This window comes from Eubalaena glacialis, chromosome 2, assembly GCF_028564815.1.
Source record: "Eubalaena glacialis isolate mEubGla1 chromosome 2, mEubGla1.1.hap2.+ XY, whole genome shotgun sequence".
NCBI lineage: Eukaryota > Metazoa > Chordata > Mammalia > Artiodactyla > Balaenidae > Eubalaena > Eubalaena glacialis.
Genome location: NC_083717.1, coordinates 137,208,835 through 137,223,631, shown reverse-complemented (window position 1 = coordinate 137,223,631; position 14,797 = coordinate 137,208,835).

Here is a 14,797-nt window from a genome sequence, read left to right as displayed (position 1 = left end):
ATCATAAGTTAAATCCCTGGTCTAGTTTCAGCAGTGATTCACTTTAGTTACATCTGCTTCCAAAAAGGAGTACAATTTCTTTAAGCTAGGGTCTGCTTAACATTTTAAAAGATTATTGTCACAATGCTGGTTCAACTTTTTCACTATTTTGGTTTATTGTGAGATAGTTTTTACTACATATATGGTGGCTAAAATCCTCTGCCAGGTTTAGCATGGAAATAATGATTTATTATTACCCTTTGCTTACATATTTCTTTTTTTTTTTAACATCTTTATTGGAGTATAACTGTTTTACAGTGGTGTGTTAGTTTCTGCTTTATAAAAAGTGAATCAGCTATGCATATACATATATCCCCATATCTCTTCCTTCTTGTGTCTCTCTCCCTCCCACACCTCTAGGTGGTCACAAAGCACCGAGCAGATCTCCCTGTGCTATGCGGCTGCTTCCATGTGAATGTAGATATACTTTCCACTTTACAGTCTCCTCTTAAATATTAAAATAACATCAGTGTTCAATTCATATCCTGTTATTAGATAACAGAGAATACCATTGATCAATCAATCCTATTCCATCATACTAGGAAAATTCTGCGTAACATGCTTATGTTTATTTCTCAAGGTAGAAAACATTTAAATTAATTGAAATATTTTAAAAGATATTATTGATCCTGTCTTTCACTAATTCAATAAAATATCCAATTAAGTAGGTATCTATCTATATGCTACCCCAAAAATGATATTGTTGCATCATTACTTTGAATCCAGTCACCTCCTTTTGGTCTAATTCGTACTTTGTCTACTGACAACGATATGGTCCTCACTCCCTTATACTGTAGAATTCCCAACTGGTTTCCCTTTTTCTAAACTTGTCTCTAAACAAAATTGTTTCCTACTTGACTAAAATGAAAGTCATATTTACTATTACAGCACTAAAATAATTCTGTATTTACGGATAACCCCATTCTCTTCAGCCTCATGAATCAAATTATTCTTATTCCTTTTGAAAGCCTTTAATCTGTGCCATGGTATCAACCCTTCTGACTCTTGACCTATTCAATCATGTTTTTTGCCCCCAGACATATCTCTTATAGTTCTCCTTCTATTACACTTATACTTTTGCAAACCCACTATTTCTGATGATCCATTATTTTATATTCATCTCCGCTTTCTTAACTTCACCATCAGATCTCAGTGAATATGAGTCAAATAATCAAACTTGGAAGTTGACAATAAAATATATGCGCTAGAAAATTGCCAGTGTAGTCTTTCAATATAAAGAAATCTTGATAATAGATACTGAAATGCAAGGATAATTAATTCAGAGTTTTTGTATATTCTATATTTATATACTTCATAGAAACTACAATCAACATGGTTTCTAAAAACACATGTATTACATTAAATAAACTTCTTTAAAAAATATTCGATTACACTTTGACAATGATATATTACCAAAGCCATATGGATACAGCATTTTGGAAAGCAATTTGGATACAGCAGTGCAGCCATATATTCTCTAATAATTTAAGGAATTATGAGTATGGTAAAACTTAATATATGTTCTTCCAAGTGAAGAACAAGTTATATTCTACCTTAAATAGGCAGGATTTTTACATGATTTCCTATTTGAGTTAATTTTTAATAAATATTTATGACTTGGAGTATAATATTATTAACAAAATTTTTATTCCAATTATATAAAATCTATTTTATTGCAAAAATTAAATCGCTGTGCAGTTTAACTATATAAACTCTATTCTTTCTCCAGATTCAATGAAAATATTAAAGCCAAAATATTCGTGGGATTCTGAGTGGCATGGTAACTTGTTATTCATAAATTTCAGATTATTAGGAAAGAAGGGAAATGTTGGATGACTGAAAAGAGATGTTTTTGTTCACAGGAGTTATAAGTTATTACTTTGAACAAAGGAGAGTTAAAGACATGTTACTTGTTCATTCAGCAACTATTATTCAGATGCTATAAGTGACAGGTGTTGAGGATACAAAAACAGCATCAAATTGTGTAATGCTAGCTACTGTGAGGCAAACTACAAAATCCCAGTGGCTGATACAGTAAAAGTTTATTTTAATTTTTCCCTAGTGAGAAGTCCAAAACTATGTTTCTAATATACAGGCGGCACTTCTCTTACCGTGGTGATCCAGGAAACCCACCTTATTCCAGCATTGAAGTTAACATTGTTATGTGCATCAAGCCAGGGGACAGGAAAATGACACAGAGGACAAGCGGGAACTTTGTGTGGATAAAGCTGTAAAAGTATGTATAACACTTCTACCCACACCCCATTGGTTAGAACTTAGAGCTACACTCAATTACAAGAAAGGCTGAGAAATATTGTCTAATTGCAGGCCCAGGAAGTGATAAAACAGGTTTTGTGAATGACCAGTCCATCTCTGCCACAAAGATGAAGAATATATAGTATCTTAACTTTAGGGAACTCACAGTCTGTTTGGATAAGCTGGTAGATGAATATGGTACAGAATGAAAATAACTTAGATAAATATATGTGGATGAAGAGGTACAAGAGAGAACAGGTTCAGTTTGTTGTTGGGAAGTCCAGAAAGTTTGGCAGCGATGGACTGCATTATTTGAAAGAGGTTGTAGAGAAAGTGATTCTTGAACCAAATTTTAGTGAAAAATAAATGTTCTCCAATCAAATGTTGCCAGGGACAAGAGAATTTCAAATCAATGAAAAATTAAGAAAAAGCTTTTGGGAGCGTGGCATTGGACATCAGGATCAGTGGAATTGTTTGTATGTTTGGAATAATATACAACACAATTTTCTGCCTTGGATTATTTTTTGTTTGCAAATAATATTGCTGCTGTTGCTTAATTTTGGGGTAAATTCGCTTGACATATTTTTGTCATCTTTCATTTTTATTCTATTTAAGTAAAACAGTGATAAACAACATATTGGAAATGATTGTTTCAATTTAATCTGAAGATTTTCTCTCATGCAATTGATCAATTACTATAACAAGTACTTGGAAATGTACTTTGTATATTATACATTCTGATAATTTCCATTTTTATGTTTCATATGAACCAAGTTGAATTTTCTTTTATATTTGCTAGCGATTTAAACAGCGGTGGTTATCTGTAAGCAATCAAATTCATTTCATTTTATATGTATAACTTATCAAAGAACAAAACAAAATTATATCATTTGACTTTCCCTTATATGAGAAACATAATTCAGCCTCCCTTTTATTTTTTATAACCTACAACTCAAGATTCATTAAATTAAAATGGGATTAATGATTAGACATTTAGTTTGGTTAGATATTAACTTTTACTATCAATATGATATTTTAAGGTATTCTCTTTGACTTTTTAACTTAATTTAAATTTATAATAATCTTTATACAATGTGTTACACCTGTTTCTGTATATTAGTATATTCCTTGTTCATTTTGCCCCATGTATACTTTATTTTCTCATCCTGTTGTTCCTAACTTTACTTTTCCATCTTTAATATTTTATTTTAGAGCAGCAGTAACATTTAAAATGTTGGTTTGAGTGTACAAACGTAAAAATTAAAGTTTAATATTCTGTCCTCATTCTGAAAACTTAACAGTTTTCTAGATGTTATCTACTTTCCTTCATCCCTTAGTTTTTTTTTTCCTTTCACTTTTAGACTGCTCGTGTTCAGTGTCTTCTCCAAAATCTATATCATAATGTATGCAATTAAATAACTTTCTTTATTTGAATCATTAATTTCTTTCTTTTTGGATAGCAGCCGTGAATTTACAAACATGAAGCATAGAAAACAGAGGGCAGTGCCTGGGCTAGAGTAGAAAGGAACTCACGAACGGAGGTATGTTTTCTGTTAAAGGTAGTTGCACCAGTCATTAGCCAAAGCTTTATTTATTTATTTTTCATCCTGCTGGGGCCTGAGCTTTTGTACATGAAATAAAATGGTGCTGTTGGACAACTTTCTTCTGCTATTACCATTTATCTTTTGAACTGAATTTTGTCTCTTTGAACATTCAGTCCAAATTTTCTTCTGGAGACTTTGGTCTGAATATCAATAAGCCCTGTGAGTTTTGTAAGCAAAACTGTAAGTAAAACTGATCTCTTCTTTGGTGAACTTCTGATGTGAGGGATTCAGAGATTTCCCCAGGATCAAACACCTCCGCCTTCCTCCCCCACCCCGGTAAACCTCCTCTTTGGAGATATCCTTCTGAATACAAAATGGCCTTTGCTCACTGGGTTTAAGTACAAACAAATTTGAATCTTTTGAAGACCAAGATATTGTAGCAACATTCTCTGAATTAGGATCAAGTTCACAATTCTAACATTTAATTTTGCACTCTATTCCAATGCAACAACTGGGCAGATTCCAATAGCAAAGAATATCATTTTCAGCAGTACCAAGAAGATATGTTCTCAGACACATTAATCTCAGACACATTAATCTTCCAAAGCAAAGTTTCCCTATTTTTGCAGCTTATTGACATATGCCTCTCAATGTCATATTTCACTTTTTTTCTCAACAAGTAATCATCTTCCAAGAAACAACAAAAAGTTGCTTGTTATTTGTGGTAACTGCCCATAAAGTCACAGTTCCACCAACAGCATTTTCCCATGTATCAGAATCATCTGTTAATATTCACATTTTGAAGTGATAATTTTACTAACTGGAGCAAAGATGTGGTTTTAATAATTTTTTTGTGTTACAGAGACAGAAAGATGTGTTATAATCTTTATGTAGCAAATTAAGCTTTGTGTTAAGAAGGGACAGATCACTTGTGTTTTCTTATTATGTGTCCCTGTTTTCATATGCAACTCAAGCTGAATTTCCATTTCTTGCTGTTGTTCCATTATTGCAAGGAAGTTACATTGATATCCAAATAAAGCCTTTGTTAGCTCGGTTTGGATCAGTCTAGACAAGAAAAACTGCAGGCTGTAGGTGTTTTGTTTACTGCCAAGGATTTAGTTATTGGATAAATTGTAAAACTATCAAAGATATCCCTGTCTTCCACTATCAGAGTAAGGTATAGAACCAATACCCTGCAGTTAAGACTAAGAGGTGGTCAGTGTATCCCCTAAGTGGGAGATAAACTCTCTCTTCTCTGTGGTATCTTGGCACTCTACTGGGTACAAATTTAAAACGGCCACTCATCAGACTGGTGATTGGTGCGGAAAAAGCCAGATCCATGATCCTATCGTGGCATGTAAGCAATGTAAACAGATGTATGTATGCTTCCTATCAGCATCAAAATTCCTCTAATTATGATATTGGCCATATATATCACTCAAATAGTCTCTCATAAGCAAGAACAAAGAAGGCATGAAATTTATGTCCAATATGAGTGTTTATCAGAATGTTATCTATATAGTCCCACAGTTTAATTTTGAAATCAAAGGAGCAAGTGTACAGTTGTAGATGGTTGTTGGGTTGAGCTGGAATTCAGTTGTGTCTGTGCAATATGTGTACACATTCTTCATAGATACGGCTTTGTTAAAAGGACCCAAGAGACATACCTTAATATTAGCCTTAAGTGACAGAATATTGGCAACCCATGGAAGCCTAAGTTTTTTCCTCTGATTCACTTGATAACATCAACAAAGGCCCTTTTAGCTATAATCTGCACAGCACCTTACCCCAGCGTTCTGCTTGCTGTCAACCACAAAGAACCACACAAAGGCTCTCATCCGCCACTGTATTTGCTCAGACACATGCATTTCCAATCTTAATTTTGATTTGGTTAATTCATGTGTTGAATAGAGAACACTATTAAATATTACTCTTTTATTTTGGGAGAAATGGTAGTATAATTTTCTAAAATCTTGTATGTTATTGTTTTTCCTTTGTCTGCTCACAGATACCACAACTTATTTAGGTATAGACTCCTTGGAACCCTTTCTACTCTAAACAAGGTAGATACTGATGATACTGCTTGAATATCTTCTGGAATTTGATGGTGTAGATAAAAATTCTGAAGCTATTATGATTCTACATTTGCATTGTGCATATACTTTTTGAGGTTAGATATAAGATTTTGTTGTTTGGCCCTGAAATCATAATTGTCCAGTGCAGAAAGATTTTCTTCTATTTTTGCTTTGATCATCAAATTTGTTTAAATTATTCTGGCTTTTTCTTTGGGAAAACTATTCAACTTGAATATTTTTTTCTAAACTAATCTGTCTTTTATCCCTCATTATATTTTTAGCACTCTTTGGTTTTTCCTCATATTCTGAGAAATATTCTCAATTTTATAATAGAAAAAATTTTCAGTGGTTCAGTTTTCATTTGCCAGCATTTTCTCAAATCAGATTTTAAATTTGCTATTATGATTTTTGTTTTCTGGATTTCCTATTTCAGTCAAATTCTACATTGCATCCTTCCTCTTGCCATATTCCTATCATATAGAGGCCATTACTGTTTTAATTATACTGGGAATATGAAACAAAAAAATTTCTTTTAATCTCTATTAACTTAGAGTCATGATTTTCCTTAAAAATTTAGAAAAAATAAGTTTTCATTTTGCTCCCCTTTTTCTCATCAATGGAGAATAATCCTTTTAGAGTCTTCTTCCAACAGACAGAATCATTGACCCTCTTAGTGTTTACCTACATATATGTGGATTTTATATCCTATAAAGGATATAAAGCTGAAGGGCAAATTAATGGTCATACACAATAGCTTTTTATCCAGAGACCAGCATCACAGTTATCTTGTGTGACGCTATTAACTAAAGTAGAATCTTCAGTTAGAGCTGCCCAGTTCTTTGTGTTTACTGGAAAGAATAGTGCTGTCTAAACTTATTCTATGTCCAGAAACAATACACAAAAGGCAGTGCTCTCACACAAGGCATACCCAACACGAACTTTTCTTAGTACTCTTCTTTTGTTTTGTCCCAGTATATGCAATTTTATATCTTAGCTTGTGATGTTTTTCCAACCATCTCTTCTTTATCCTTTCTATGTTGTATGCTGAGAGTTTCAGTCTCTGAATACAAATTAAATTAGAAGGTCCACTTGACAACAGGAAGGAAAAAATGACTTTGGACACCGCAGAATAGAATCTGTAGAAACAAAAAAAGGCTACTTAATTATCAATTATTGGAATATCTACATACCCTATCTAGAGATAGATGGTGAAGCAAAATCTAAATCTAAATATTTTTTTCCTACATCTTCTTGGTTGGCAGACTTATACTAAATTCAGAGGCCTTTACTGTGTTCCTCATTGAACTCTCTAAGAACTACAAGTTAGTGGACATTGTGCCTGGAGTCTCTGGACTTTGATCTTCTATAGTCTTTAAATCAAGCTTTATATATTTTTAAAAATTTTCTAAGTTTTTAAAAAGAAAATTTGGACAATGATGACAAGTTAATCAATAGCAACTAGCTAACATGACATTATGATTATGCTTTATATGGAAGCATTTGATCCATTTAGCCTATGTTCTTTTGGGAAACACCCATGGAACTTTAAAAATAAGTTCTGTGCAAGTTATCTTAACCTCATTATTTACATGTAGTTGATAAATACATGACTGTATTAATTTAATTTTTCCCCAGTGATTACTTTTCAATGTAATAATCACAAATTACAGAAAATGTAAACTTTATTTTGTCTAGTATATCTTTTAATAATTTATCCCAACATGTTTATTATCTATTCTCTTTTTAATAAGGAAAATATTATTTTGTATTTTACTGAGAAGACAATTTTTTCATGTATGCGTAGTTCATTTATTTCAGAACCATGTTTTCCTCATAAAATTCAGACCATTTTTCATTTTTTCTAGTGCTTTGAATGATATTTATAAGCCACTCTAATTGTCTTGTTAAAAACTCATATTTGAATGAAGAATATTTACAAGCTTAACTTAAACGTGGCTGCATTTTCTTTCTCTCCTTTCTATTACATACAAATACTTGCAGATTCCCTTAGAACCTCTGATAAGATTGATGGATGATATATCCAGCTAAGTTTCTGGTATTTAGCAGTATTGCTAAAAAATCAATAACTCTTTGTACAGGTAAAGATCTATCTAAATCTCCCAAACAAATAAAAGAGTACATTAAGGTTGGGTTTTAAGAAAAGACGCTGTGATTTAATTTCTGCTACAAAGATCAAGTTAAACTAAATGTTTTTGCCACTTTAAGGCAAACTTGAAGCACCTCTCGCCCTCTGCTGAGCATTTGCCTCCCTGTTTAGGTCAGTGTTTGCTCTAAGGAACCTGGTCTTATATCCTGACAAACCTAGAAATTGGCCTGCTGTGGGCACCTGGCAATCAATGATAGTAGCCGGAAGGAGGCCGATTCCTCAGAATTCATCTCCTAAAAGTCACTTTCCTGAACGGCTGCTTCATCTTTTGATAAAATCAATTTGCTAAATTTAACTATAGATTCACCAATATTATACCATTAAATATTTATAGGGCAATTTGGATATATGACAACAGCTTCTCTGTCTGGCCTTTGATCTTCAGTCTTTTGGAATCAATACCTATATACTTAAAGAGAAAAAACGTAAGGTCAACTAAAACTTCACAAAAGCCTCCAGTATCCCACTGAATTATTATGTTAATTAATGTGAATTATGGTACACTTTATACTTAATATAAGTTACAGAACACCTTATAAATAATTAAAAGTAACAAGTAAGTTAATTGAATTGGCTATTTGGCAGTTGGTTTTCTATGAATTGGCTTTGAATAATTGGGTTTTGCTAAGTTAACTAGATTTAAGAGTGGCTCAGCTCACCAATCCTGAGCTCTTCATCATATTGGCAAATATTTTGTACCAAAATATTAATTGACTAATATATTCTCAAACTGGTGATTGCCGTTAGGCTGGTCGAAAACATTTTGGCATTTTGAAAGGCTGCCTTATATTTGGTACTGTTACCAGGACAACCTCTAACTATTTATGGTCCCTGGAGTTGACAAGTTAATTAACGAAGGAAAAGATCAGAATGGCTTGTTGTAACTTAGGAGATTTCATTATTTCCATAGGTAATGAGCTTCATAGAAAGCAAGCTTCCTGATTTCTTATGCTCATCCCAAAGAAGTACATTTGCTTTTTAAATCCAGAATCAGTAAAATCATACACACAAATACATAAAAATGCATACATACACGCACATGCAATTCCTTCCATATTTGGTATCTTTTATGCTAAGTTTTAGAAATAGTCTTTGGAAATCCTCTTTGTCTTCTAACATGAGAAGTTTCTTTACTGTCTGGTATATGTGCTGTTCAGTACTATATTAGTCATTATGGCAGCCAGAGCTAAAACAAAATATCATAGACTGGGAGCCTTAAACAACAGACTTTTATTTTCTCACAGTTTTGGAGCCTGAAAATCCAAGATCAGTGTCAGCAGGGTCGGATTATGGTGAGGGCTCTCTTCCTGGCTCGCAGATGGCCACTTTTTCACAGTATCCTCACATGGTTGAGAAAGAGAGCAAGTTCTCTGGTATCGCTTTTTATAAGAACACTAATCCCATTATGAAGGCCCTATTCTCATAAACTCATCTAACCCTGATTACCTCCCAAAGGCCCCATCTCCAAATATCGGGGGTTAGGGCTTTGACGTGAATTGGGGGGATACATACAGTACCATAACAAGTACCTCCTTTAAGTAATACACTATCTAAACTAGACCTGAATAGATATTCTAGCACTAAATCCTTGTCCATATCATCACTGACCAATAGAACTTATGTGATGATGGAAATGTTCTATATCTGCACTGTCCAAGGGGATAACCACTAGCCACATATAGCTACTGAACACTTGGAATGGGGTTACAAAACGAACTTTAATTTTGTGTAATTTAAATCTAAATTTACATAGTTTTGTGTAGCTACCCTATTGGATAGTACACTCAATTCATTCTCTGACCAACATCAATATACAACATATACGTATATATAAATATAGGAATACAGACTAAATATGAAATTTAATGTATAAAAAGAAAAATTTTAACATTACTTAATGAATTAAAACAACACCTAATGTGAGTAAAAAGAGTATCATAGTAGTAGCAGGATAAATTAATGTAAATATTAATTTTGAAAATACAATTTTAAGTGTTTATGAGATATCAAAAAATGCAAATATAAGCTACTAGATACCCTAAAATATATTTTAAAAGCATAAGAAAAATAACCTGCAATAGCAATTATTTTGACTAATTGTTTTTTCACATATGTGTATTCATAAGTGTGTGCAAATATTCATTTGTAATTAAATGTAAAGCATAGTTAAAATATCAACTCATTAAACAAGCATGATGATATTTCTACATCTTGGAAAGCTACTCTTTGATTAACTTTGATTCATCCTTTAGTTGAATGATGATCACAACTCTGAAAGATAAAAAAACCAAGAAGTTTATAATAATCCTAAAATTTGTACATATGCATGCATTTTATGCCAATTAAATTATTTTGAAAATATGGAGCAATTTATAAATGTCAGGCATGGCATTATCTCCTGAGAATATAACAATAAATATGAATTAGTTCTTGGATTAAAAAAAATCATAATTTAGCTGAAATATACATGTAAGAAAGAATTTACAAATATAGAATTGAAATCATAAGGCTATACCCAGGGGGCAGTGGTGGTACAAATGAAGGGAGATTAGTATATTCTATGCATGAGGTATGAGGATGGTTTCCAGAGAGAGAGTTGTATACTTGCTTATTTACCAGTCACTGATCAAGGATTCCTCTTGGCATTCCTCGGCAAAATTAATTGCCCCTATTTTTGTACCCCTGTATTTTAATGATACACTTTGTAGAATAGTTTTCATTTCAGTTTTATTCTGTGCTATGTATTATTGATTATCTGTTTTCTTGTTTGAATAATAAATTCCTTGAGGTAGTATAGGATATCCTTTTTCATTTGTGTACATCCAACACCTAGGATTGTTGGAAAGTTGTCAGTGTTTGAGATATACATACATACATATATATATATATATATATGTACTCACACATATATATTCAATATTTAAGTAAATAATATATATGAACATATTCAGCATGTATACTTAGCAAAATATGTATATGTATTTTAGTTTCACAAATATCACTAATTTAGAATAAAAAGAAGACAAAGTATTAAAATATGATTCAAAAATAATTAAATATATTTAAATTGTACTTTTTACATTTTTATTGTTACTTAAAATTTTGAAGCATTTTTCTATTATTTATGAGATTTACTATAGTACAAATTAATGAGACTTTACTAGACTATATTCTGAGGGAAATATTTTTATTCTATTCTCCCCATCAAACAAATGGCTTTTATCTTCATAAAATTAAATACGTAGGTAGTCATTTCTTATCTCATGACAGACTTTAAAATTATGTGAAATAAGGGAGAATGTTCTTCATTAAACATTATGAACATGACTAAGTTTTACAAATGAGAATATACTTATTAAAAGCTTTACATATATGGATGGATCTACAGGACAAATAAATAAAGCAATCATCCCATTAAAAAAATCTTTTTAGAAAATGCATGGAATAACATAGCACCACATATAAAAATAAAGCCAATAAGTGTCATGTGCAGTAAAGTTGTACTCAATGAAAGCATTATTATCTTCTCAAAATAGGCATATTAATATTAGCATAAAGTATATGTTTAAGCCTAGTACTATGAATTTTTCAAATAATTCTAATATGGACTTGTTTATTCTTCTGTTCTTAATTCAATATTCGAGTGTAACGAGAAGTTGGAGACCTTATTAATGAGGCGGAAAAGTTGCAACAATGATCCTTGAAATTACCTTTGAAGTAAGAAATATCTGTAATCAAGAGCAAGAGTAAAAATATGCAAACTGGTTTTATTCAGTCACTGAATATAAGGAATTGACCATTTAAGATCTCAATATCTCAGCATTTTAACTTTTATCTTTTTATAGAACTATGTAAAGCACATTCTCCCGTCATTAGCTAATAGCCTGAGCAAATTTACAATTGTTCATTCTGAATTATAGGCACATAAAATACACATCAGATAACACAGTGCAGATGGTCAATATGTAAATACACAAGGTCCCTTAAATATAAAATTAACACAGCAAACTATAAAACCTTTTTTATACAACCTTTATTCAAGGTAATCAGTTCTTTCTATGCCATGTGCTATGGCAATAAAAAACTTAACTGGTATCTCTTGACTAGAATCCTAAGAAAAAGGCAGCTGTTCATCAAGAGCATTTTCGTTTTTACCAGAGACTCACTCTCACACAGAATTCATGTGGTACATTGGAGCTGTCCATCTGCTGACTGCTGTATTCACAGTTGACTAATCATCTGTAATAGAATTCCTGTCTAGTTGTTTGTGCATAATACCATATTCTAATGACTCCAGATAATCATTTATCCTGTATGGATTTAGAGCAAAACATCATGCTGTTTCCTCTGGAGAAATGCCCTGAAAACAATGTTAAAAAGGAATTTCATTAGAAGCAGAAACAAAACCCTACACATTTAAAAGCATTTCTTTTAGTATTGATCAATTATCAAACTGCTGACATGGACTTATACAACTTTAGATCTATATGAAGTCATAGTATTGCAGAGGTCTTCCAATGCAACTTAATATGGTTGATAATAGATAATGGTAACCCCTAACATTTATTGAGGGCTCAGTATGGGTCAAGGACATTCTAAGAACATATAGGTATCAACTTATGCAAGATTTATAATACTTTGTTATTTCAGTAGTATTATTGTACTGATTATAAATAATTATACTTATTTAGAACATTAATACAATTATCCTAATTAGTATAGTACTACTATTAAATTTTAAGAGGAAATAACAATTGGAAAAGAGGTACAGTTACTTGACCTAACTAATTATTCACTTATTCAGCAAGCATTTAATTTTAATTCACAGATTGTATATACTAGCCACTTTGATATATGGTTAGATATAAACAATAAACATGTTTAACTTGGGTTCTTTTGCCTTTATGTAGTAAAGCGAATATAATGTGCTAGCAGGAGTAGAAGATATTGTCTATGCACCCAACTGTACTGTACATTTGTTTGTTTTGCTGACTCAGTGTGTCTATTTCTGTTCTTTTGGTAACAACATCTTACTTTGCTTAGGGGAACCACCCTTGTCCTACTTTCAGCCCACATGATTTGAAACACACCTAACCTCCAGCATCACGGATAAACAAGTAAACTATGTCTGGCCGATTCGAACAGTCCATCCTTCTGGTCACAGTAATTAGTTCAGAGGTATAAACCAAGTCAAGCCAAGAAGGCACTCTTTGGATAGTGTGAAAATCAGGAGGAAAGGAAAGTTCATTTTTTCTTTGGATCAGAGAATGAGAGGATAAACCAAGCTGAAACTGCTGGAGTCTTTAATACCAAGAGAGCTACAGAGGAGAACAGCCAACACAGAAGAAAGATATGAGCATAACAGGAACAGAGAGACTAGGTCCTGGTAACACTATTGAAGGAATAGATTCGGCTGTGCTTTAAGCCATCTCTGGACCTGAGTGTTTAGTTGTATTACTAGAAAAAAAAAAAAAACCTTTATTTTACCTGAACCAGTTTAATCTGGTTCTCTGTTTCTTGCAACCAAAAGTCTTGTAATTACACACACACATAGCCAAGGCCTGGAGAATCAGAAAAGACATTGAACCTTATATATGAAAACACATGTAATTAAGCAGATGAAAAAGGCAGGGGGGAGGAGTTCAGAGGAAAGGAAGAGGGTGCAAAAAAGAATCATATTTTTGAAACCTCAGATATGAGAAAGAGAATATACTGTAAATACTTATCAAATCTTTTATAACTGTACAATGCTATTTATGTGCCGAGTTTGCTAGGTGCTGGCTAAAGAATGCTAATCAGGATAAAGAAAGTCCTTATTCTTACAGAGCTCAACTTTTATCAGGTGAGCCTGAAATCATGCAATATATTATGAAGATCAAACAATCTAAATTTCATTATTACTCTAGCTTAGAATTTGAGAGAATAAAGGAAAGAAATTAAGCCAGATACAAATTTCAAATCCCGCAGTGAATGGTTAAGTTCTGTGTTGGTGGTTAGTTGTATGGATCTGATCTTTAGAAGATAGTTATCAGCCACAAACACAATCAGTGACTCAGCCAGACAGAAAACAAGCCTTCTGACGGCCAGGTTTTTTTTCTTCACAACTTTCATGAGCATATCAGAATTAATAAACATTATTTACTCTTACAAGCTCCAGAAAATGCCAGCAATAGTTTAGAACCTTATATATTTCGTTTTCCTATTGATAATCACCCCCAGATCTCTTCGTACTAAATGAACAAAAATGTGGATCCACTTTTTTAATGCTTGTGCTCTCTCTCCCTCTCTCATTTCTATCTCTATTTTTCTTTTTCTCTCTCACCTCAAATACATGTATTTCTCCTCTACATGTTTCTCCTTTTCCTAATATTTATTCAACTAGCCTAACTTCTTACTTTAAGGTAAAATTTAAAGTATACATTTAAGCCACCCCCGGAATTGTGGAACTGGTCATAAAAATATAAAATTGCATATCCTCTTCAGTTGATCTTGATTTTCTGATTATAATAGAGATATCGTTAGTATTAATTGATGACACAGTGACTTACAGTCAAGTGAAAGTCTAAAATAAACTTTAGGAAACTGAGCAAACCTATACTACTAATAATATTAAGTTATTAAACAAGAGCGGAATTTGTCCCAAATGACAAGAAATCACTGGGACTTTCAGAAAAAATTTAATTAATCTAGTTAAATTTGTGACAAACCAGCCCAAA